We start from the raw sequence: 26,085 nt of genomic DNA on the forward strand, positions 1-26,085 counted from the left end.
TGACTCCGTTGATTCCTCCAGTTCTCTGAACGTGACTGTGTCCCCCCCCACACACACAGTTGGAGGTAAGCTCCTGACTGCCTCCACTCCCCCAACAGTTTGAAGGTAAGCTCCAGCGCAAACCGTATCTCACTCATTTCGTGAAGTATTCAAGAAAATAATTAGATCAATTTTCGTGGTGCATTCACGTTATTGCCCACCTTTCGTAAAGTCTTCACGAAAATAATAGATTAATTTTCACGCTGCCTATTCACTTGAATTGTCCGACTGTTGTCTAGCGACCCACTAGTTTGATTCCCTTTCGGTAGCCTACCATCACATGGTAATCAAGCAATTTAGGGTCAAGGTTAGGATTAGGGTTAGAGTTAAGGTTAGGGTTAGGTTTAGGGGACATAAGGCGTAAGTAACGAAAGGGCGTCGAATTAGTGAGTCCTGAGTGTATCAGCAGTGTTCTGTCAGCACCCCCTCCCCGCCCCTGCAGACGTTTGGATAACCATAGCAGCAGTGGGGCAATTCAAGTAAATAAGCAGCGTGAAAATTAATCTATTATTTTCGTGAAGACTTTACGAAAGGCGTGAGATGGGGCTCGCTCCAGTGGTGTAGTCTACGTAGAACGCAGGTAGGCCTATATGGAGTATACCCACTTCTAAATTTTAGGGGCTTCAGTATACCCACTTAAAATTGATTGATCCATTATATAGAATCGCATAAATACATACAGTATACCCACTTCAAAAAATACTCGAATATACAGTATACCCACTTCAAAAAAGTAGACTACACTGCTGGTAAGCTCCTAGCCTGATTATCATCGACTTTCAAATCTCTTTGAGAATTTGTCTGACCATGAGCATAACAATTAACATTTCCCAAATGGCATGATCGACCCTCCTCCCTTTGGTTTGCTAATAGTTGCGTCTTCCCTTGCAAAGTGGGAGGAGTTCCAGATTTTTCGGGAGCTCAGAAATGATATGTTTATTGCTCTTGGCCTGACTAGAAGCAATGCTGAAGATGTTGCGTCACTAGGAGGGTACGACCTGGCTAGTAATCTCCCCCTCTTATGTATTGATCATCCCTGCATCTTATAATTTATGACTCTCCAAACATGTAGCCTAGATGGTTCAGTGATGCTGTAGTTCACATCTTGACAAGTGGATGTAGAACATTGTTTAGTTCCTTCAATGAATATTGGGTTGTGGTTCTCAGTCCTGCTCAAAATGTTCTATTTTGGTCCATGAGCTTAAAGGGACACTGTGCAGGAAATGGTCCAAAAAGGTACTGCAACTATGCTGCTCATTGAAACTGGGCTGCCTATTGCCAAATTTGATCTTTACATGAAAGTTTACGAAGTAATAAACAAATATTTTCTAGTATGGTCCAAGTAGTCATTTTTGCAGCTAAAAATGGCTGTTTTTGGAAATTCTAAATGGCGGACCATGGAGAAGATCCCCCCCTTTTGTATGAAAAGTGGCATTATTCCAGTCATAATGAATACTTAGAATTTGGTGGTGGTAAGTACTCATGAAAAAGGTAACATTAGTGAATGGGCAGCATGAATTCTGGAAATGAACAACTAAAAATCTCGCACGGTGTCCATTTAAATCTAGACCCAAGTGGGCGAGGCAAATACCAGGCCAAACCTTGCATTCTTGCCAAGCTATTCCAGCAGACTGTTGATTGCGTGGAGGAGTTTCTTTCAGAAGTATGACTTCAGGTTCTAAACTGCTACCTGTATGTCCTTTGGGAGACTGCAGCCAAGGTTCTGAGTGGATAGCTCCAGTCGGCACGTGTTTGTCACACACCCAAAATGAAGGGTGACTGATGTGACTGTCAGATTTGCACAAACTTATTGTGGCACAGTAACAGTCAGTTTTCCATTTGTTCCAATACCTGCTTTCCAGGTACTGTAACTGGACATGTTGCAGAACTGGATATGGAGGAAGGCTCTGACAGAGGTAGGCATGTTCATTTGTCTATTGATGAAACCTATTTCAAATGGGTAACAGTGCAGAAATCACTTGTGGCAACCAAAACGGAAAATGTTAAACCGCAAAAGCGTCAGATGGGACCTTTTTGGTGCAATTTCGTGCTAATTTGTATCAACAATGAATTACAGAAGTCCTATTGGAGGACACACCAATGGAGGCGGCTTCTCATCCAATGCATGGTAGTTTGTTCTAATCCATTTACTTGGCAATCCTAAATGCCCTTATTTTGTCCACAAACACTTGCTCATTTTCATAATTGGATGGATAAGCTGTTTTGTATGGCTTTTTTTGTCGAGGTTTGAACGATGACTGCCCAAATGGATGGAGACACTTTCGAGGCCGTTGCTTCAGGTTTTTCACAGCCTTGGTGGGAAGCCGAGGTAGGTTCTTTTGTAAATTTGAACTGATGATCCTATGTGTAAATGCCCACAACATTTTCTGAGTTATGGCCTTAATTCTGTTGTAGGCACAGTGTAACCTCCACGGTGCACATCTTGCATCAATCCACGACCATAATGAGGCCCATTTTGTGGAATGGGTAGCTGAACACACCAATGAAGTCTGGATCGGTGGAGAGAGAAGATTCAAGGTTGGTACTGTATTTCTCTCATTGTGCTGTCCCTACAGTTTAGTTTAGTATAGTGTTGTATGAGCTTGGAAAATGGCTTATCAACTGTGAGCATGCCGTGGCATGTCTCACCATTGGAGCACTGCAACAGTTCTGCTCTTCATAGAAGGGTCCAAGGGAAAATTTGAAATTGATTCCTTGTATGAACAATGGCTGGCATTTGGAAGTGTTCGTCTGGAACATTTGAGAGGAAATGCGCGATGAGTTTTCAAAATGTTTTGATGGTAGGCAAAGAAATGTAACAGTTTGGTTGGTACAGGTATGTTACACTGAAGCCACACATAAATTGGTAGGCTACAGTAAGACGGGGTGGTCTCATTTATCAATTGGCAGGCCAATTCTGAAGAAACTCTACATGCATGAACTTTGGGAAATGACAAAATTAACCCTGACCAGATTGGCTGTAAGGAAAAGGATTTTAAACGTGAAGGAGACACAGCCAACTTTGCCAATTTTAACTTTCAGTCGCCCAGCCCTTATAGGGTATGAGCCAGAGGCCAAATTTTCACATATTGGTATCACCTGGGGTGGCAAAGTCTATCAATGTTTTTTGTAATCCTCCATGCCTGAGGGACATTATTTGGTATGATAGCCCTCTGGAAGTGGTAGCTTTCTTATATTTTTACTCACTTTTATAATGACACCCAGTGCATTTCGCAATACATGGCTGTATATGGATGTAGGCGTATGTAAGTGTTTGTGATGTTGGTATATGTTTTTATTGATGTTACATCACATGTAGACACCTTAGGGATTTAAAAAATATACAGGTTTGATGGATAATGTACTTTCCTATGAATTATATAGGTCAAAATGTATCCGTCGTACACTTTTTCAGCAATATAATGCAAGGTTAGATTGATGCAGAAGCCTGTAGGAGGGTGGGTCAAATCCCAATGATTGCTATATCATATCTGTAGGGTGTGGGCATTAACAAAATATATGGGTTTGCTAGTTTAATATAAATTATACACCTATTTAGACCCAAAACCTATAACTGTCCAATGGATTTCAATGGAAATCAATGCATTTCAATGTAATGCAAAGCACATTACATAACTAAGGTATAGTGGAATGTAGGAAGTTGTGAGATGCCTCAATGCACATTATATCCCATCTACAGTGTATAGACCTAAGAAAATATATGGATTGGATAGCTTACTACAAATAACCCACTTATTTTAGACCCACAACTCATGGCCGTCCATTAAAAATCAATGCATTTAAAAGTATGAAATCTTTAGGACTTTACAGAGCTTATGTAGGGATGGAGGAAGTTGGGAGATGTTTCAATGCACATTATGAACCTTTGGAAAATATATGGATTAGATTGCTAAATGCACATAATTCAGGTACTTTAGATGCTGACCATTGAAATGCATTGCAAATGCAAGTTCTGCAATTACATTGTAGAACTGAGGAAGAGGAATGTAGGAAGTTGGGGGATATCACAACACAAATGTCACATCCAGTGGATCTTTAGAAAGCCTACATGCATTATTTTAAATAATCTTTTTTTCAGTCAGTGGGCCAGGACACATTTAGTCTATATTTCTAATAAATTAAAGTGATGGTAGGCATGTGCTGGAGATGCATGCTAAGATGTCCTAAAATGGGCCAGAGTGTTATCGATACAAACTTGATCACGCTTCTTTACATGAAATGAGATTTTCTTTCGGCAATTTTGTTTTGTTGAACCTCAAACCCATAAGCACTGGTAGTACTGGGTCACCATGAAGTGAAAAAATGTTGCCTGGTCTCCTTTTATCATATAGCCTACTTGCAGTTATGGAAAAGGTTTCTGACACCCTGTGGATGATTAGTTGATGGGCATGTGGATGTTATTTTCAGAAAGTACTATTCAATGGCTGACCAGGCATATTAGATCTTGATAGAGACCATAGTGTCTTGGTTGCAAAAATGGCTCAACTTGAGTGTACAGGAGATGGACACTCAAGTGTTTGAAAACAAGATTAATTAGGACAAGGCAAGAGGTCAAGAGGATGCGTAACTCTCAGAATGGCATTTGCAAAAGAAGAATATTACAATTGTCAGCTCACTCACAGAAATGAGAATTTAATGACACTAACTGTTCAATGAAAAGAATGCAAATAGTGCGTTCAGAATCCTTCACACATAAAATGGAAATTGCACATATTTTATTTTGTTTTAACAAATTATAATGTGTGTGAATTATCATTTTCAAATTTTCCATCACTATTATCATAATCAGCCAGGTTGGGCTATTATATCTAGTCTTCCAAAAACCCAGTCATGAAGAGATTCAGTGTTTGCGCTATAGCTGTATAGAAAACATGGTGAATGATAAATGATGAAGTTAAATTTAGGAGCTGTTTGCCATTTGTTGGGTCCTGTGGCTTTCCCCCCATCCAATCAGCATCATTGGTGATTGGTGATTGCTGGTTGCTGGCGCAACAAATTGGAGAATGATAGGGGTAAGTTTCATGAACAGTTTCAATTTCAATGAGTTGATTTTAGAACACATGACACTAAGGGCCTCTGGCTCAGTTCCTCTGGCTTTTAAGGGTGTCTTTGAACTTCATACTGTAAACCCTTACTGGGAAGTGACGGGGTGATCATACCTGTGCTTTTGGTGGCTGTGAGACCCTTGCTTCCCACATCCCTCAGACGTTTTGGTGATGTATATTGCCACAAACCTTCTGCATCTAACCTCTTCAATGCAGACTTCAATTTCCCGGCTGCGATGTACCTTTCCAAGGTACAATGTGCTAAATAATAAGCTGGTTGTCTGAGGGCATGTGGAGGCAATCTCCAAAGGAAATGGCTATATGAATAGGAAACTGAAGGATACACCAATATCTCCAGCCTTCTTGGGAGCTGATGCTGCCTCATTCCCATTGCAGGTCTCCACTTGCACTAAGTAACCACAAGTGATTCCTTTTCCCTTACCACTGATCTCTGGACTCACGATACAGTATGTCTGAATTTAGTGTCATCTGTAGTCATGCCTTGTTGCCCTGCAAGTTGTGAGATTGGTAATGGGTATCTTGAAACTTCAAGCCACATCTTGGTGTAAGCTGAAAGTCCTCTTTCCAGTTACTGTTCAAATGGGGACTTTCTTAAATGGGGGGCACATCACTGAGCTCATGGGGTATGGCGCCAAAGACATCAGCAAGATCCAGGAAGATTACATGGAGGTTCTTTTTTCCAGCTTTGCTGTTTGGGTAACACACAGCATGACCTGACACTAAATCCAGACATGCCGACCTTTGAACAGTATCAATGTACATGATTGACCATCCTTTGTGAAATAACACTGAAAAGGAGATTAATTTCCAAAATAGTAAGTGAGGAAATTGTGTTGAACTGGCAGATGTTCATTTGTATCCTTTTCCTTAGAGATCAGGACCCCACCTGCTCTATGGCCCACTTCACACTACACACTTCACATGCAGTCAATGAATTCAATTCACTTTGTGTGCTTCACTCTATTAGACTCAGAGGCAACAATCAATGCAAGGCACTAGTTTCCCTTGAATATCTTTTCTTCCTTGATGAATCATCAAATCCCTGTGAGATTCCTTCTTCCCTCCAGCATGTTTGTGGAGTTATATTCCCGCTGGTTGGTGTTCTCAAGTCTTTAGTATAGTTATTGTTCATGTACTTACTCATTCTCCAACATCTCAGTCACAACACATATGAAATTAAACAGGACTCACCTGATGCCATTTCTGTCTGTATCATGATGTACCTAGTCTTATGTGTCTTTGACACTAGAGCAGTCAACACACCCAACATACCCAGCAAGTCAGATTGTACGGTATGTTTAAAAAAGCAACATGATCTCCAAAAAATCCGTGCTCCTGGACACGGATGTTAAGGACACAAAATCTGTGTCCAGGAGCACGGATTTTGCCAAAATTCTGTGCTCCTGGACACAGAATTATTTTCCGTGATGGACACACAGAATTGCTCTCTATACTCCCACAGCTCTATGTTTCCACAGTCTTGTGTTTTCTCAGGATTTTTCTAATTTCAAATATTTTGTCTCAAAAAAACATTTCTTACTGACAGGTTAGGGTTAGAAATTGTTTTGGTCTGGGCACAGCTAGTTTTCTTGCATTCATTATATGAGTTTGATAGCCTAGCAACCAACTGGAAAAGGTATTTCTCAAAAATATGTCTGTAATGACAGGTTAAGGTTAGGGAATGTTTTGGTCAGGGCACAACTTAAATTGCTATAGCATCATTTTGTTTAGGATTAGCATTTGGTATGATAGAGTTAACACAGTGCTGTGGTAATATCCTATAGAAAGCACTTCCGTGTGCCCATCACGGAAAACAATTCCGTGTCCAGGAGCACGGAAAACAATTCCGTGTCCAGGAGCACAGAATTTTGGCAAAATCCGTGCTCCTGGACACGGATTTCGTGTCCTTAACATCCGTGTCCAGGAGCACAGAATTTTTGGAGATCAGGCTGAAAAAAGACACATTTTCAGAAAAAGTAATGGTCTAGTTTAGTTCCAGACAAAATGAAAATACTGTTATGCAGGATCTCCATGTACTGTTCTTGAAACTGATGTGTGTGCAATTGCAATCGCATCTTCCAGTTTTCTCCGTTACACTTTAGACCTACCTTCATTCTGTAATATAGCCTAGTTTGATTTGATTTTCAATGGCTAGATGAGTTTTGAGTCTAAAATAACTGTACTGCATATCAAGCCCATTTGTTTTCCAAAGGTCTACAGTAGCTATATAATGTGCATTGAGATATCTGTCATCTTACATTGAGCAATACCTTAGTTCTGTATGCACTTTGCATTACCTGGAAATGCTTTGATTTCCAATGGACGGCTATGAGGTTTGGGTCTAAATAACTCTGTAATGTGTATCAAACTGTCTAATCCAGGGGTGCCCAACCTATTCCAACTCGGGGTCCCCTTGAAATGTTCATACTTCTTCAGGGCTCATCACTGACTGAAAAAATTAAACAAAACATACACTACAACGTATGTGATTTTGATTTTTAGAAAATGATTTCAAGTCAAACTTGGAATACAGTAAGGGCCAACCAGTGGGCCTAGGCCTAAAGTTCGAGAATCATTGATCTAGTCCATATACTTTCTAAAGGTCTACATACTCTAGATGTGATATAATATGCATTAGGACAACTCCCAATTTCCTACATTCCTCTACAACACATTTCTGTAATATACTTTGCATTACATTGCAATGCATTGGTTTTCATTCAAATCCATTGGACAATTATGAGTTCTAGGCCTAAAATAGCAACATACCTTATATTCGGCGATCAAACCCATGTATTTTCTGAAAGCACACTCTCCAGATATGATGTAAAGTTCTGTAAAGTACATTGTATTTTGAAATGCATTGATTTTTAATGGACGGCCATGAGGTGTGGGTCAGCATCTAAAGTACCTGAATTATGTGCATTTAGCAATCTAATCCATATATTTTCCAAAGGTTCATAATGTGCATTGAAACATCTCCCAACTTCCTCTATCCCTACATAAGCTCTGTAAAGTCTTAAAGATTTCATACTTTTAAATGCATTGATTTTTAATGGACGGCCATGAGTTGTGGGTCTAAAATAACTGTAATTTCTATTAAGCTATCCAATCCATTTATTTTCCGAGGTCTACACACTCCAGATGTGATATAATGTGCATTGTGACATCTCCCAACTTCCTACATTCCTCTATACCATAGTTATGTAATGTGTTTGGGATTACATTGAAATGCATTGATTTCCATTGAAATCCATTAGACAGTTATGGGTTTTTGGCCCACATAGATGTATAATTTACATTAAACTAGCAAACCCATATATTTTCTGAAGGCCCACACTCTACAGACATGAGATAGCAAGTCTTAGGATTTGACCCACCCTCCTACAGGCTTCTGCATCAATCTAACCTTGCATGATATTGCTGAAAAAGTGTATGACGGATATATTTTGACCTATATAATTCATAGGAAAGTGCATTATCCATCAAAATTGTATATTTTTAAAATCCCTAAGGATTCTACATGTGATGTAACATCAATAAAAATATATCCCATCATCACAGACACTTGCATACGCCTACATCCATATATAGGCATGTATTGCGAAATGCACTGGGTGTCATTATAAAAGTGAGTAAAAATATAAGAAAGCTACCACTTCCAGAGGGCTATCATACCAAATAATGTTCCTCAGGCATGGAGGATTACAAAAAACATTGATAGACTTTGCCACCCCAGGTGATGCCAACTTCTGCTCCGGCCCATGGACTATTAGAGAACCTGGCCAACTAGGGGTTTACATTGAAACGCCAACATACTCCATAAATTTGAAAGAAACGGATGACTCAACATGGCAGAAACTTTGGGGAGAGGTAGGATTTGTGATCATGTCAACCTGTTTTGTATAGGGGCACTGCTTGTTGAAGTCAAAACAAGGGGCAAAAAAGCTCCTGCACACTGTTCACATTCAGGAATTGCTTGATGGTCATAGACCAACACGTCGCAAGTAAAAACTCTACAAATGTGAACCATGTGCGGGAGCAAATTTGTGTCTACGTTGGAGACCCAGTGGTTCCACTCTAACGCACCTGGAAAAAGGTGTGCAAGAATTCAAAAAATGGCACTGAAATCAAAACAATTCTTTAAAATGTGGTGTATGCAGCAGTGTGCCAACAAAGGACCTTCCTCTGGAATGCAGCTGCACCACAGCAGCCAGGACCTTGATGCTGTTCAATGAAACTGTATTAAAAGCTGAAAATAAAGAGGAGCCAAAACAAAGTGGGATGCAAACGTTTCGAGTCTAGCCTATCATCAAAATCCTTTGGGAACACTGATGGGCTAGACCAGAAACGTTTGCATCCCACTTTGTTTTGGCTTCTCTTTATTTTCGGCTTTTAATACGGTTTCACTGAATGGCAACAAGGTCCTGTGTGCGACTTACTTTTCTTCACACTGCATAATTGTGTTGGAATTAGGCCTACGCACTGAGCAAAACTTCCCAAGTAAGACAAAGGTGGGAACGTCATCTCTACCTGCACCACAGCAGCCATACATGACTGGGTAGTTTACTACTGTCTGAATCGAGATTTAAAGGCTTTTGTTCTGTTTACAGCGCTGGTCCTGGACCGACGGCAGTTGGTTTTCCTATACCCACTGGGATGTAGGGCAGCCAAACAACCATGGCGGCTCTCAAGATTGCCTCCTCATCCGCGGTAGGCCTATGTCCGATTTTAATTCATCCTAGAGCAGGGGTGTCAAACTCATTTTGGTCCGGGGGCCGCATATAACCCATGTGGACCTCAAGCGGGCCGCATTAGTAACATCATCGCAAAAAAAAAAAAAAACGTAAAGCAGAGGATTAGTGTTCAGTGCGTTGAATATGTAGAAAGCAATGCAATACTGATAATCCTATGCAAAATTTCCTTGACTTCATTCATTCAATGATGGCCGTCAATGAATTAAATAAGGGACAGCTATTTTTGGTAGGGGGTCTATGGGTTTTCCCCCAGATTTTTTTTTATTTCTTAGATGTAATTTCCTGCATTTTCACTCATTCTAACATCCCGTTTCCAGAAGTCTGATGTGCACTTTACTACATATATACAGTATAAGAGAGGGACCATTGGGTTAATGTCATGCAGGTCTCGATTTTGTGCGTAATTGCGCATTTCGGTTATTTCATTAAAAAAATTTCCTCCGGGCAGGATGGAACCCTCTGGCGGGCCGGATGCGGCCCGCGGGTCGTATGTTTGACACCCCTGTCCTAGAGGGTTTGGTTGTGAGCTTATGCATTTTTAGGGGCCAAGCAGCGAAGCTGGCGAAGGCCCCTATAGAGTTAGTAGGTTTTCTTCATTAGGGGCCAAGCAGCGAAGCTGGCGAAGGCCCCTATAGAGTTAGTAGGTTTTCTTCATTAGGGGCCAAGCAGCGAAGCTGGCGAAGGCCCCTACTGTTTTAGCTGGTTTTCTTCTTATTATTATTCTTCAGTCACCATTCTTCTCCGACTGTAAGTCTATGGCAGCCCATAGAACCGTACGTAGGAAAATGCTGAAAATTGGCACACACATTCGGGGCAGACTCAGCATCACCCACAGCGATTTATAGGTCCCCAGTCCCGACGCTTTAGCGCCACCAGCAGGTCAAAGTTGCAGGTACATTTCTGCTTGTAACTTTTGAACCGCTGGGCCAATTTTCATAAACTTGGTATCCCTGGAATCCTTGAGTCAAGACGAATCCAACGCACCCTATGACGTCATTTTCCGCCAGGATAGTTTTCCCGCCATTTTGAATTTTGTAAAATTCAATAAAAGTGCTATTTTTTCCGCAATTTTTGACCAATTCGCCCGAAACTCGGTATATAGTATCTCTGGACTGAGCTACACATGGGGTCTCAAGGAATATTAGATATCTTTTATCGTTTCGCCGTGACAGCCAATCAAAATTGTCGTAAATGTGGCGAAACAGGAAGTGAGGTCATATCTCAGCAACCGTTTGTCGAATTAGGCTCGGATTTTGTACACACATAGTAGTCCATCCCATGACCTACCACAAACAAAATCTGAACCCCAGCTCAAACTCTGTAGCGCCACCAGCAGGTCAAAATTTTAGCTACATTTTTGCCTGTAGCTTTTAAATCATATGCACGATGTAAAATATATTATTATCACTAGAATCCTTGGGTCAAGCCGAATTCAACGCACTATATGAAGTTATGTCAACGCAGAAGGGAAATTCCGCCATTTTGAATTTTGTAAAATTCACTGTAAGTCTATGGTAGCCCATAGAACCATACATAGAAAAATGCTGTAAATTGGCACACATATTTGAGGCAGCATCAACATCACCCACAGCGAGTTATAGGTCCCCAGCCCCAATACTCTAGCGCCACCAGCAGGTGAAAGTCACAGGTACATTTCTGCTTGTAACTTTTGAACCGCTGGGCCAATTTTCCTAAACCTGGTATCCCTGGAATCCTTGGGCCACGACGAATCCAACGCACCCTATGGCATCATTTTCTGCCTGGATGGTTTTCCCGCCATTTTGAATTTTTTAAAATTCAATAAAAATGCTATTTTTCCCGCAATTTTTGAAAATGTCGCCCGGAATTCGGTATATTGTATCTCTGTACTGAGGTTTGTATGGGGTCTCAAGGAATATTAGATATCTTTAATCGTTTAGCCGTGACAGCCAATCAAAATTGTCGTAAAAGTGGCAAAACAGGAAGTGAAGTCATATCTCAGCAACCGTTTGTCGAATTAGGTTGGGATGTTTTACACACATAGTAGTCTATCTCATGACCTACCTCAAAGACAATTATACCCCCAGCTCAAACTCTGTAGCGCCACCAACAGATCACATTTTAAGCTACATTTTTGCCTGTAGCTTTTACACCGTATGCCTAATTTTGAAAATAATACTATCACTAGAATCCTTGGGCCAAGCCGAATCCAACGCACTATATGACTTCATGTTAACCGGAAGAAAAAAGTCCGCCATTTTGAATTTTGTGAAATTCAATAAAAATGCTACTTGTCCCACAATTTTGGTCAGAATGCCCTACAAAAGGGTACACTTTATCTTGGCACTGATTTGCTTTGGGGTATTCAAAGAATTTTTGATACCTCTTATCGTTTGAGGGTGACAGCCAATCAAAATTGTGGTAAAAGTGGTGAAACAGGAAGTGAGGTCATACCTCAGCAATCGTTTGTCAAATTCTGTTAGGATTTTTTGCACACATACTAGTCCATCCCATGACCTCCCACAAAAAAATCCAGACCCCAAGCTCTAACTCTCTAGCGCCACCAACAGGTAACAGGAGGTGAGCTCATATCTCGGCAGCTCTTCAACGGATTCAAACTAAACTTGGTTCATGTGATCACACTCCCCTCCGAGGAATGCACACCAACATTGCCAACATTTTGGGCCAAAGGGGGCGCTGCAGCTCCTTTTGTTGCCGTGGCGACTTTGGCAACTTTACTGCTTGGCCCCGCATTGCTGCTTGCAGCTATATTTAGGGGCCAAGCAGCGAAGCTGCCTGGCACCTTAAGTGTTTGTTCCGTTTCTTCAGAGTTATTATTATTAGGGGCCAAGCAGCGAAGCTGGCGAAGGCCCCTACTGTTTTAGCTGGTGTTCTTATTATTATTATGTCACCTCTTTCCTCTCCTTAGCAAGTCTATGGCAGCCCATAGAACCGTAGGTAGGAAAATGCTGTAAATTGGCACACACATTCGGGGCAGACTCAGCATCACCCACAGCGATTTATAGGTCCCAAGCCCCAACACTCTAGCGCCACCAGCAGGTCAAAGTTGCAGGTACATTTCTGCTTGTAACTTTTGAACCGCTTGGCCAATTTTCATAAACTTGGTATCACTGGAATCCTTGGGCCAAGACAAATCCAACGCACCCTATGACGTCATTTTCCGCCAGGATAGTTTTTCCGCCATTTTGAATTTTGTGAAATTCAATAAAAATGCTACTACTCCCACAATTTTCGACCAATTCACCCGAAACTCGGTATATAGTATCTCGGGACTGAGCTACACATGGGGTCTCAAGGAATATTGGATATCTTTTATCGTTTAGCCGTGACAGCCAATCAAAATTGTCGTAAAAGTGGCAAAACAGGAAGTGAGGTCATATCTCAGCAACCGTTTGTCAAACTAGGCTGGGTTTTTGTACACACATAGTAGTCCATCCCAGGACCTACCACAACAAAAATCATATCCCCAGCTCAAACTCTGTAGCGCCACCAGCAGGTCAAAATTTTAGCTACATTTTTGCCTGTAGCTTTTGAACTGTACTTCCAATTTTCAAAATATTGGTACACATGTCATTCTCACACCATGTTGCACCCAGGTATGGATTTTCGTAACGATTGAAAAAACTATCAGCTCTCAGCAGCCATTCAAAATTGTGGAAAGAATGGAGGGATTTTTTTCTCATCTCTCTGTCTCCTCTGCTCCCCTTGCGCATTTACTGACACCATTCTCGGCAGGGGTTCAAGCCCCACTGCCCCAGCCCCTGCACCCCATCCCCCACCCCCTCCTCACACACACACAGACAGACAGAGGGAGAGGGAGAGGGAGAGGGAGGGGGAGAGGGAGGGGGAGAGGGAGAGGTAGAGGGAGAGGGACAGAGAGGGAAGAAGGGAGGGAGGGAGGGAGAGGGAGGGGGGAGAGGAAAGAATTTTGAACACCTCTTGTTGTTTGCCGGTGACAGCCAATCAAAATTGTCATAAAGGTGGCAAAACAGGAAGTGAAGTCATATCTCAGCAACCGTTAGTCAATTTCTGTTAGGATTTTTTGCACACATTCTAGTCCATCCCATGACCTCCCACAAAAAAATCCAGACCCCAAGCTCTCTAGCGCCACCAACAGGTAACAGGAAGTGAGCTCATATCTCGACAGCTCTTCAACGGATTCAAACTAAACTTGGTTTACGTGATCACACTCTCGTCCAAGGAATGCACACCAACATTGGCGAGATTTGGACCAAAGGGGGCGCTGCAGTTCCTTCTGTTGCCGTGGCGGCTTTGGCAAGTTTACTGCTTGGCCCCGCATTGCTGCTTGCAGCTATATTTATTATTCACCTTTCTTCTCCCTAGAGAGTCTATGGCAGCCCATAGAACCGTATGGTCGAAAATGCTGAAAATTGGCACACGCGTTTAGGACCATCTCAGCATTACCCACAGCAATTTATAGGTCCCCAGCCCCAACCCTCTAGCGCCACCAGCAGGCCAAAGTTGCAAGTACATTTCTGCTTGTAACTTTTGAACCGCTGGGCCAATTTTCAAAAACTTGGTATCCCTGGAATCCTTGGGCCAAGACGAATCCAACGCACCCTATGACGTCATTTTCCGCCTGGATAGTTTTCCCGCCATTTTGAATTTTGTGAAAAATCACTAAAAACCCATCTCTTCCTCAATTTTTGACATTTTTTTCTGAAAATCGATATACAGCATCTCTGGACTGAGCCGCACAAAACTTATGCCTTGAATTTTTCATATCTTTTATCGTTTGGCCGTGACAGCCAATCAAAAACGGCCTAAAAGTCGCCAAACAGGAAGTGAAGTCATATCTTGGCAACCCATGGTCGCAATCTTCTGCAAATTGTCACAGACATTCGTGTCCATGCCCTGACCCACCAAAACGAATTTCAGGTCGCTAGCTCAAACTCTCTAGCGCCACCAGCTGGTCACATTTTTAGCTAAGTTTCTGTCTGTAACTTTTGAACCGTACGCTCCATTTTAAATTTGGTGGTACCGTTGAAATCCTTGGGCCAAGACGAATCCAACGCATCCTATGACATCATCATCAGCCAATCAAAAACAGCCTAAACGTCGCCAAACAGGAAGTGAAGTCATATCTTGGGAACCCATTGTCACAATGTTCTGCAAATTGTCACAGTCTTTCTTGTAAGTCCCATGACCCACCAAAAAAAAATTCAGGTCGCTAGCTCAAACTCTCTAGCGCCACCAGCTGGTCAAATATTTAGCTACATTTCTGCCTGTAACTTTTGAACCGCTGGGCTAATTTTCAAAAACTTGGTATCCCTGTTATCCTTGGGCTGAGACGGATCCAACGCATGCTATGATGTCATTTTCCACCTGATAGTTTTCCCGCCATTTTGAATTTTGTGAAAATCAATAAAAACCCATCTCCTCCTCAATTTTTGACATTTTTTTCTGAAAATCGGTATATAGCATCTCTGGACTGAGCTTCACAAAACTTTTGCCTTCAATATTTTATATCTTTTATCGTTTGGCCGTGAGAGCCAATCAAAAACGGCCTAAAAGTCGCCAAACAGGAAGTGAAGTCATATCTTGGCAACCCATGGTCACAATCTTCTGCAAATTGTCACAGACATTCTTGTCCATGCCATGACCCAGCAACACAAATTTCAGGTCGCTTGCTCAAACTCTCTAGCGCCACCAGCTGGTCAAATTTTTAGCTAAATTTCTGCCCGTAACTTTTGAACCGTACGCTCCATTTTAAATCTGGTTGTACTGTTAAATTCCTTGGGCCATGACGAATCCAACGCACCCTCTGACATCATATCCGGCAAAATAGAATGCCCGCCATTTTGGATTTGGTGAAAATCAATAAAAGGCTCCTCATCCTTCGAATTTAGTCTAATTTTCACAAAACTTGATACACATGATCTCTGGAGCACTCTGAAGAGATCCCTTTAGGGATTGTTTTTACATCTTTTACTGTTTGGCAGTAACAGCCAATCAAAATCCTCCACACAGACGCCAAACAGGAAGTGAGCTCATATCTCAGCAACCCATGGTCAGAATCTTTTGGGAATCGTCACACACATTCTTGGCTATCCCATGACTCCCCACAAGAACTTTCAGGTCTCCAGATCACTCGCTAGCACCACCAGCAGGTCACAAATCAAATTTCGAGGTATATTTCTGCTTGTAAAAAATAACTATGCGTGTCTCTGACATTCTGCCTGCTCAGTTCTTTCGGTTGCCTTGGCGACTTAGGCGGACTTTCTGCTTCCGTGGCGACTCAGGCTGGGACATGCAGACATACTGCTTGGCCCCGCATTGCTGCTTGCAGCTATATTTAGGGGCCAAGCAGCGAAGCTGGCGAAGGCCCCTAATGTATTAGCTGGTATTCTTATTATTAAACATCTTTCCTCTCCTCTGGAAGTCTATGGCAGCCCATAGAACCGTGCGTAGGAAAATGACGAGAATCGGCACACATATTCGGGCCAGGCTCAGCATTACTCACAGCAATTCATAGGTCCCCAGCCCCAACGCTCTAGCGCCACCAGCAGGTCAAAGTTGCAGGTACATTTCTGCTTGTAACTTTTGAACCGCTGGGCCAATTTTCATAAACTTGATATCCCTGGAATCCTTGGGCCAAGACGAATCCAACGCACCCTATGACGTCATTTTCCGCCTGGATAGTTTTCCCGCCATTTTGAATTTTGTGAAATTCAATAAAAATGCTACTCCTCCCACAATTTTTGACCATTTTGCCTGAAATTCGGTATATAGTATCTCTGGACTGAGCTACACATGGGGTCTCAAGGAATGTTGGATATATTTTATCATTTAGCCGTGACAGCCAATCAAAATTGTCGTAAATGTGGCAAAACAGGAAGTGATGTCATATCTCAGCAACCGTTTGTCGAATTAGGCTTGGATTTTGTACACACATAGTAGTCCATCCCATGACCTACCACAAAGAAAATCCGATCCCCAGCTCAAACTCTGTAGCGCCACCAACAGGTCAAAGTTTTAGCTACATTTTTGCCTGTAGCTTTTAAACCATACGCTCGATGTAAAATATATTACTATCACTAGAATCCTTAGGTCAAGCCGAATCCAACGCACTATATGATGTCATGTCAACCCAGAAGAGAAATTCCGCCATTTTGAATTTTGTAAAATTCAATAAAATGCTACTTGTCCCACATTTTTTGTCAAAATGACCTGCAAAAAGGTAAACATCATCTTCAGACTAATAGGCATTTGGGTATTCAAATAATTTTTGATACCTCTTATCGTTTGGCGGTGACAGACAATCAAAATTGTCATGAAAGTGGCAAAACAGGAAGTGAGGTCATATCTCAGCAACCGTTTGTCAAATTCTTTTGGGAGTTTTTCCACACATACTAGTCAATCCCATGACCTGCAACAAAAAAATCCAGATCCCTAGCTCAAACTCCCTAGCGCCACCAACAGGTAACAGGAAGTGAGCTCATATCTCGGCAAGCCTTCAACGGATTCAAAATAAACTTGGTTCACGTGATCACACTCCCCTCCAAGGAATGAACACCTACATTGACGAGATTTGGGCCAAAGGGGGCGCTGCAGTTCCTTCTGTTGCCGTGGCGACTTTGCCAAGTTTACTGCTTGGCCCCGCATTGCTGCTTGCAGCTATATTTGTTATTATTATTATTATCTAGTCACCATTCTTCTCCGACTGTAAGTCTATGGCAGCCCATAGAACCGTAGGCAGGAAAATGCTGTAAATTGGCACACACATTTGAGGCAGCCTCAGCATTACCCACAGTGATTTATAGGTCCCCAGCCCCAACACTCTAGCGCCACCAGCAGGTCAAAGTTGCAGGTACATTTCTGCTTGTAACTTTTGAACCGCTGGGCCAATTTTCATAAACTTGGTATCCCTGGAATCCTTGGGCCAAGACGAATCCAACGCACCCTGTGACGTCATTTTCCGCCAGGATAGTTTTCCCGCCATTTTGAATTTTTTGAAATTCAATAAAAATGCTACTCCTCCCACAATTTTCGACCAATTCACCCAAAACTCGGTATATAGTATCTCTGGACTGAGCTACACATGGGGTCTTCAGGAATATTGGATATCTTTTATCGTTTAGCCGTGAGAGCCAATCAAAATTGTCGTAAACGTGGCAAAACAGGAAGTGAGGTCATATCTCAGCAACCGTTTGTCGAATTGGGCAGGGATTTTGTACACACATAGTAGTCCATCCCATGACCTACCACAAAAAAAATCAGATCCCCAGCTCAAACTCTGTAGCGCCACCAGCAGGTACATATTTTAGCTGCATTTTTGCCTGTAGCTTTTGAACCGTACTCCCAATTTTCAAAATATTGGTACACAGGTCATCTTCACACTATGCTGCACCCAGGTGTGGATTTTCGTAACGATTGAAAAAACTATCAGCTCACAGCAGCCATTCAAAATTGTGGAAAGAATGGAAGGATTTTTTCTCATCTCTCTGTCCCCTCTGCTCCCCTTGCGCACGTTCACTGACACCATTCTCGGCAGGGGGTCGGGACACACAAGAGACGAGAGCTTATGTGTGTGCGTAGTTCTGCTATTGCTTTAAAGTGTCAACCAAAGCCCCACTGCCCCAGCCCCTGCACCCCACCCCCCCCCCTCACACACACACAGACAGACAGAGGGAGAGGGAGAGGGAAAGGGACAGAGAGGGAAGAAGGGAGGGAGGGAGGGAGTGGGAGGGGGGAGAGGAAAGAATTTTGAACACCTCTTGTCGTTTGCCGGTGACAGCCAATCAAAATTGTCATAAAGGTGGCAAAACAGGAAGTGAGATCATATCTCAGCAACCGTTAGTCAATTTCTGTTAGGATTTTTTGCACACATTCTAGTCCATCCCATGACCTCTCACAAAAAAATCCAGACCCCAAGCTCTCTAGCGCCACCAACAGGTAACAGGAAGTGAGCTCATATCTCGGCAGCTCTTCAACGGATTCAAACTAAACTTGGTTTACGTGATCACACTCTCGTCCAAGGAATGCACACCAACATTGGCGAGATTTGGACCAAAGGGGGCGCTCCAGTTCCTTCTGTTGCCGTGGCGACTCTGGCAAGTTTACTGCTTGGCCCCGCATTGCTGCTTGCAGCTATATTTGTTATTATTAGGGGCCAAGCAGCGAAGCTGGCGAAGGCCCCTATAGAGTTAGTAGGTTTTCTTCATTGTTATTATTATTATCTAGTCACCATTCTTCTCCGACTGTAAGTCTATGGCAGCCCATAGAACCGTAGGTAGGAAAATGCTGTAAATTGGCACACACATTCGGGGCAGACTCAGTATCACCCACAGCGATTTATAGGTCCCAACACTCTAGCGCCACCAGCAGGTCAAATTTGAAGGTACATTTCTGCTTGTAACTTTTGAACCGCTTGGCCAATTTTCATAAACTTGGTATCACTGGAATCCTTGGGTCAAGACAATTCCAACGCAACCTATGACGTCATTTTCCGCCAGGATAGTTTTTCCGCCATTTTGAATTTTATGAAATTCAATAAAAATGCTACTACTCCCACAATTTTCGACCAATTCACCCGAAACTCGGTATATAGTATCTCGGGACTGAGCTACACATGGGGTCTCAAGGAATATTGGATAACTTTTATCGTTTAGCCGTGACAGCCAATCAAAATTGTCGTAAAAGTGGCGAAACAGGAAGTGAGGTCATATCTCAGCAACCGTTTGTCAAACTAGGTTGGGTTTTTGTACACACACAATAGTCCATCCCAGGACCTACCACAACAAAAATCATATCCCCAGCTCAAACTCTGTAGCGCCACCAGCAGGTCAAAATTTTAGCTACATTTTTGCCTGTAGCTTTTGAACTGTACTCCCAATTTTCAAAATATTGGTACACAGGTCATCCTCACACCATGTTGCACCCAGGTATGGATTTTCGTAACGATTGAAAAAACTATCAGCTCACAGCAGCCATTCAAAATTGTGGAAAGAATGGAGGGATTTTTTCTCATTTCTCTGTCTCCTCTGCTCCCCTTGCGCACGTTCACTGACACCATTCTCGGCAGGGGGTCAAGCCCAAAGAGGATTGAGACAAGAGGGCTTACTCACGTCATAACAGCGTAGTAGGAAATGATGGCGAGGGGAGTACGGAAATGTTATTCACTGTGGAACAGGTCATAGGACAGCGTGAATGTCTGTCAGCTGTCCTTAATTACCCCCAGCAATTACTGCTGACCAACAGCTGCCGTTACTTGGCCACAAATTACGGAGTACGAAAATGGCATCCATCGTGGATGGATGACCAATGACCATGCGCAAGGGAGTTAATTTCCCATCCACTCGTGTCCTCAGGCAACGCCCCCGTACTACACCGTGGCCAATGCATTCCCCGCCATGAGATTGTTCTTTCTCTTGAGTTTCTTTGGTCAAGCCCCACTGCCCCAGCCCCTGCACACCACCCCCCACCCCCTCCTCACACACACACAGACAGACAGAGGGAGAGGGAGAGGGAGAGGGAGGGGGTAGAGGGAGAGGGAGAGAGAGGGAAGAAGGGAGGGAGGGAGGGAGAGGGAGGGGGGAGAGGAAAGAATCTTGAACACCTCTTGTCGTTTGCTGATGACAGCCAATCAAAATTGTCATAAAGGTGGCAAAACAGGAAGTGAGGTCATATCTCAGCAACCGTTAGTCAATTTCTGTTAGGATTTTTGCACACATTCTAGTCCATCCCATGACCTCCCACAAAAAAATCCAGACCCCAAGCTCTCTAGCGCCACCAACAGGTAGGTAACAGGATGTGAGCTCATATCTCGGCAGCTCTTCAACGGATTCAAACTAAACTTGGTTTACGTGATCACACTCTCGTCCAAGGAATGCACACCAACATTGGCGAGATTTGGACCAAAGGGGGCGCTGCAGTTCCTTCTGTTGCCGTGGCGGCTCTGGCAAGTTTACTGCTTGGCCCCGCATTGCTGCTTGCAGCTATATTTATTATATAGTCACCATTCTTCTCCGACTGTAAGTCTATGGCAGCCTATAGAACCGTAGGTAGGAAAATGCTGTAAATTGGCACACACATTCGGGGCAGACTCAGCATCACCCACAGCGATTTATAGGTCCCAAGCCCCAACACTCTAGCGCCACCAGCAGGTCAAAGTTGCAGGTACATTTCTGCTTGTAACTTTTGAACCGCTTGGCCAATTTTCATAAACTTGGTATCACTGGAATCCTTGGGCCAAGACAAATCCAACGCACCCTATGACGTCATTTTCCGCCAGGATAGTTTTTCCGCCATTTTGAATTTTATGAAATTCAATAAAAATGCTACTACTCCCACAATTTTCGACCAATTCACCCGAAACTCGGTATATAGTATCTCGGGACTGAGCTACACATGGGGTCTCAAGGAATATTCGATAACTTTTATCGTTTAGCCGTGACAGCCAATCAAAATTGTCGTAAAAGTGGCGAAACAGGAAGTGAGGTCATATCTCAGCAACCGTTTGTCAAACTAGGCTGGGTTTTTGTACACACATAGTAGTCCATCCCAGGACCTACCACAACAAAAATCATATCCCCAGCTCAAACTCTGTAGCGCCACCAGCAGGTCAAAATTTTTGCTACATTTTTGCCTGTAGCTTTTGAACTGTACTCCCAATTTTCAAAATATTGGTACACAGGTCATCCTCACACCATGTTGCACCCAAGTATGGATTTTCGTAACGATTGAAAAAACTATCAGCTCACAGCAGCCATTCAAAATTGTGGAAAGAATGGAGGGATTTTTTCTCATCTCTCTGTCTCCTCTGCTCCCCTTGCGCACGTTCACTGACACCATTCTCGGCAGGGGGTCTAGTGTCAAGCCCCACTGCCTCAGCCCCTGCAACCCACCCCCCACCCCCTCCTCACACACACACAGACAGACAGAGGGAGAGGGAGAGGGAGGGGGGAGAGGGAGAGGTAGAGGGAGAGGGAGAGGGACAGAGAGGGAAGAAGGGAGGGAGGGAGGGAGAGGGAGGGGGGAGAGGAAAGAATTTTGAACACCTCTTGTTGTTTGCCGGTGACAGCCAATCAAAATTGTCATAAAGGTGGCAAAACAGGAAGTGAGGTCATATCTCAGCAACCGTTAGTCAATTTCTGTTAGGATTTTTTGCAAACATTCTAGTCCATCCCATGACCTCCCACAAAAAAATCCAGACCCCAAGCTCTCTAGCGCCACCAACAGGTAACAGGAAGTGAGCTCATATCTCGACAACTCTTCAACGGATTCAAACTAAACTTGGTTTACGTGATCACACTCTCGTCCAAGGAATGCACACCAACATTGGCGAGATTTGGACCAAGGGGGGCGCTGCAGTTCCTTCTGTTGCCGTGGCTGCTCTGGCAAGTTTACTGCTTGGCCCCGCATTGCTGCTTGCAGCTATATTTAGGGGCCAAGCAGCGAAGCTGGCGAAGGCCCCTATAGTGTTAGCTGGTATTCTTATCTTACGATTATTATTATGTCACCATAATTCTCCTTAGCAAGTCAATGGCAGCCCATAGAACCATAGGTAGGAAAATGCTGTAAATTGGCACACATATTTGAGGCAGCATCAACATTACACACAGCGAGTTATAGGTCCCCAGCCCCAATACTCTAGCGCCACCAGCAGGTGAAAGTCACAGGTACATTTCTGCTTGTAACTTTTGAACCGCTGGGCCAATTTTCCTAAACCTGGTATCCCTGGAATCCTTGGGCCACGACGAATCCAACGCACCCTATGGCATCATTTTCTGCCTGGATGGTTTTCCCGCCATTTTGAATTTTGTAAAATTCAATAAAAATGCTATTTTTCCCGCAATTTTTGACCAATTTGCCCGAAACTTGGTATATAGTATCTCTGTACTGAGGTTTGTATGGGGTCTCAAGGAATCTTCTATATCTTTTATCGTTTTGCCGTGACAGCCAATCAAAATTGTCGTAAATGTGGCAAAATAGGAAGTGAGGTCATATCTCAGCAACCGTTTGTCGAATTAGGCTCGGATTTTGTACACACATAGTAGTCCATCCCATGACCTACCACAAACAAAATCAGAACCCCAGCTCAAACTCTGTAGCGCCACCAACAGGTCAAAATTTTAGCTACATTTTTGCCTGTAGCTTTTAAATCATATGCACGATGTAAAATATATTATTATCACTAGAATGCTTGGGTCAAGCCCAATTCAACGCACTATATGAAGTTATGTAAACACAGAAGGGAAATTCCGCCATTTTGAATTTTGTAAAATTCACTGTAAGTCTATGGTAGCCCATAGAACCATACATAGAAAAATGCTGTAAATTGGCACACATATTTGAGGCAGCATCAACATCACCCACAGCGAGTTATAGGTCCCCAGCCCCAATACTCTAGCGCCACCAGCAGGTGAAAGTCACAGGTACATTTCTGCTTGTAACTTTTGAACCGCTGGGCCAATTTTCCTAAACCTGGTATCCCTGGAATCCTTGGGCCACGACGAATCCAACGCACCCTATGGCATCATTTTCTGCCTGGATGGTTTTCCCGCCATTTTGAATTTTGTAAAATTCAATAAAAATGCTATTTTTCCCGCAATTTTTGAAAATGTCGCCCGAAATTCGGTATATTGTATCTCTGTACTGAGGTTTGTATGGGGTCTCAAGGAATATTAGATATCTTTAATCGTTTAGCCGTGACAGCCAATCAAAATTGTCGTAAAAGTGGCAAAACAGGAAGTGAAGTCATATCTCAGCAACCGTTTGTCGAATTAGGTTGGGATGATTTACACACATAGTAGTCTATCTCATGACCTACCTCAAAGACAATTATACCCCCAGCTCAAACTCTGTAGCGCCACCAACAGGTCACATTTTAAGCTACATTTTTGCCTGTAGCTTTTACACCGTATGCCTAAATTTGAAAATAATACTATCACTAGAATCCTTGGGCCAAGCCGAATCCAACGCACTATATGACTTCATGTTAACCGGAAGAAAAAAGTCCGCCATTTTGAATTTTGTGAAATTCAATAAAAATGCTACTTGTCCCACAATTTTGGTCAGAATGCCCTACAAAAGGGTACACTTTATCTTGGCACTGATTTGCTTTGGGGTATTCAAAGAATTTTTGATACCTCTTATCGTTTGAGGGTGACAGCCAATCAAAATTGTGGTAAAAGTGGTGAAACAGGAAGTGAGGTCATACCTCAGCAATCGTTTGTCAAATTCTGTTAGGATTTTTTGCACACATACTAGTCCATCCCATGACCTCCCACAAAAAAATCCAGACCCCAAGCTCTAACTCTCTAGCGCCACCAACAGGTAACAGGAGGTGAGCTCATATCTCGGCAGCTCTTCAACGGATTCAAACTAAACTTGGTTCATGTGATCACATTCCCCTCCGAGGAATGCACACCAACATTGCCAACATTTTGGGCCAAAGGGGGCGCTGCAGCTCCTTTTGTTGCCGTGGCGACTTTGGCAACTTTACTGCTTGGCCCCGCATTGCTGCTTGCAGCTATATTTAGGGGCCAAGCAGCGAAGCTGGCGAAGGCCCCTATAGAGTTAGTAGGTTTTCTTCATTATTAGGGGCCAAGCAGCGAAGCTGGCGAAGGCCCCTATAGTGTTAGCTGGTATTCTTACGATTATTATTATGTCACCTCTTTCCTCTCCTTAGCAAGTCTATGGCAGCCCATAGAACCGTAGGTAGGAAAATGCTGTAAATTGGCCCACACATTCGGGGCAGACTCAGCATCACCGACAGCGATTTATAGGTCCCCAGCCCCAACACTCTAGCGCCACCAGCAGGTCAAAGTTGCAGGTACATTTCTGCTTGTAACTTTTGAACCGCTGGGCCAATTTTCATAAACTTGGTATCCCTGGAATCCTTGAGCCAAGACGAATCCAACGCACTCTATGACGTCATTTTCCGCCAGGATAGTTTTCCCGCCATTTTGAATTTTGTAAAATTCAATAAAAATGTTATTTTTCCCGCAATTTTTGACCAATTCGCCCGAAACTTGGTATATAGTATCTCTGGACTGAGCTACACCTGGGGTCTCAAGGGATATTGGATATCTTTTATCGTTTAGCCATGACAGCCAATCAAAATTGTCGTAAAAGTGGCAAAACAGGAAGTGAGGTCATATCTCAGCAACCGTTTGTCGAATTAGGCTGGGATTTTGTACACACATAGATGTCCATCCCATGACCTACTGAAAAAAAATTCAGACCCCCAGCTCAAACTCTGTAGCGCCACCAACAGGTCAAAATTTTAGGTACATTTTTGCCTGTAGCTTTTAAACCATATGCACGAAGTAAAATATAGTATTATCACTAGAATCCTTGGGCCAAGCCGAATCCAACGCACTATATGACGTTATGTCAACGCCGAAGGGAAATTCCGCCATTTTGAATTTTGTAAAAATCACTGTAAGTCTATGGCAGCCCATAGAACCTTACATAGGAAAATGCTGTAAATTGGCACACATATTTGAGGCAGCATCAACATTACCCACAGCAAGTTATAGGTCCCCAGCCCCAATACTCTAGCGCCACCAGCAGGTCAAAGTTGCAGGTACATATCTGCTTGTAACTTTTGAATTGCTGGGCCAATTTTCAAAAACTTGGTATCCCTGGAATCCTTGGGCCAAGACGAATCCAACGCACCCTATGACGTCATTTTCCGCCAGGATAGTTGTCCCGCCATTTTGAATTTTGTAAAATTCAATAAAAATGCTATTTTTCCCGCAATTTCTCACCAATTCGCCCGAAACTTGGTATATAGTATCTCTGGACTGAGCTACACTCGGGGTCTCAAGGAATATAGGATATCTTTTATCGTTTTGCCGTGACAGCCAATCAAAATTGTCGTAAAAGTGGTGAAACAGGAAGTGAGGTCATATCTCAGCAACCGTTTGTTGAATTAAGTTGGGATTTTGTACACACATAGTAGTCCATCCCATGACCTACCACAAAAAAATCAGAACCCCAGCTCAAACTCGGTAGCGCCACCAACAGGTCAACATTTTAGCTACATTTTTGCCTGTAGCTTTTACACCATATGCCTAATTTAAAAAATAATACTATCACTAGAATCCTTGGGCCAAGTCGAATCTAACGCACTATATGACTTCATGTCAACCGGAAGAAAAAAATCCGCCATTTTGAATTTTGTGAAATTCAATAAAAATGCTACTTGTCCCACAATTTTTGCCAGAATGACC

General features: G+C 42.9%; 1 protein-coding gene and 1 long non-coding RNA gene across 2 annotated transcripts in view; one reads left to right on the plus strand and one right to left on the minus strand.

Annotated features, from left to right (window-relative positions):
- LOC134463833 (EF-hand calcium-binding domain-containing protein 6-like) overlaps positions 1-26,085 on the minus strand; it is a 118,594-nt gene that overhangs the window by 56,567 nt on the left and 35,942 nt on the right. The window lies entirely within an intron of this gene.
- Positions 1,895-9,849, plus strand: LOC134464474 (uncharacterized). The gene is made up of 5 exons (XR_010037908.1): positions 1,895-1,955; positions 2,117-2,167; positions 2,285-2,368; positions 2,455-2,577; positions 9,740-9,849. It is a non-coding gene; the product is annotated as an uncharacterized LOC134464474 (long non-coding RNA).

This window comes from Engraulis encrasicolus, chromosome 15, assembly GCF_034702125.1.
Source record: "Engraulis encrasicolus isolate BLACKSEA-1 chromosome 15, IST_EnEncr_1.0, whole genome shotgun sequence".
Classification (NCBI taxonomy): domain Eukaryota; kingdom Metazoa; phylum Chordata; class Actinopteri; order Clupeiformes; family Engraulidae; genus Engraulis; species Engraulis encrasicolus.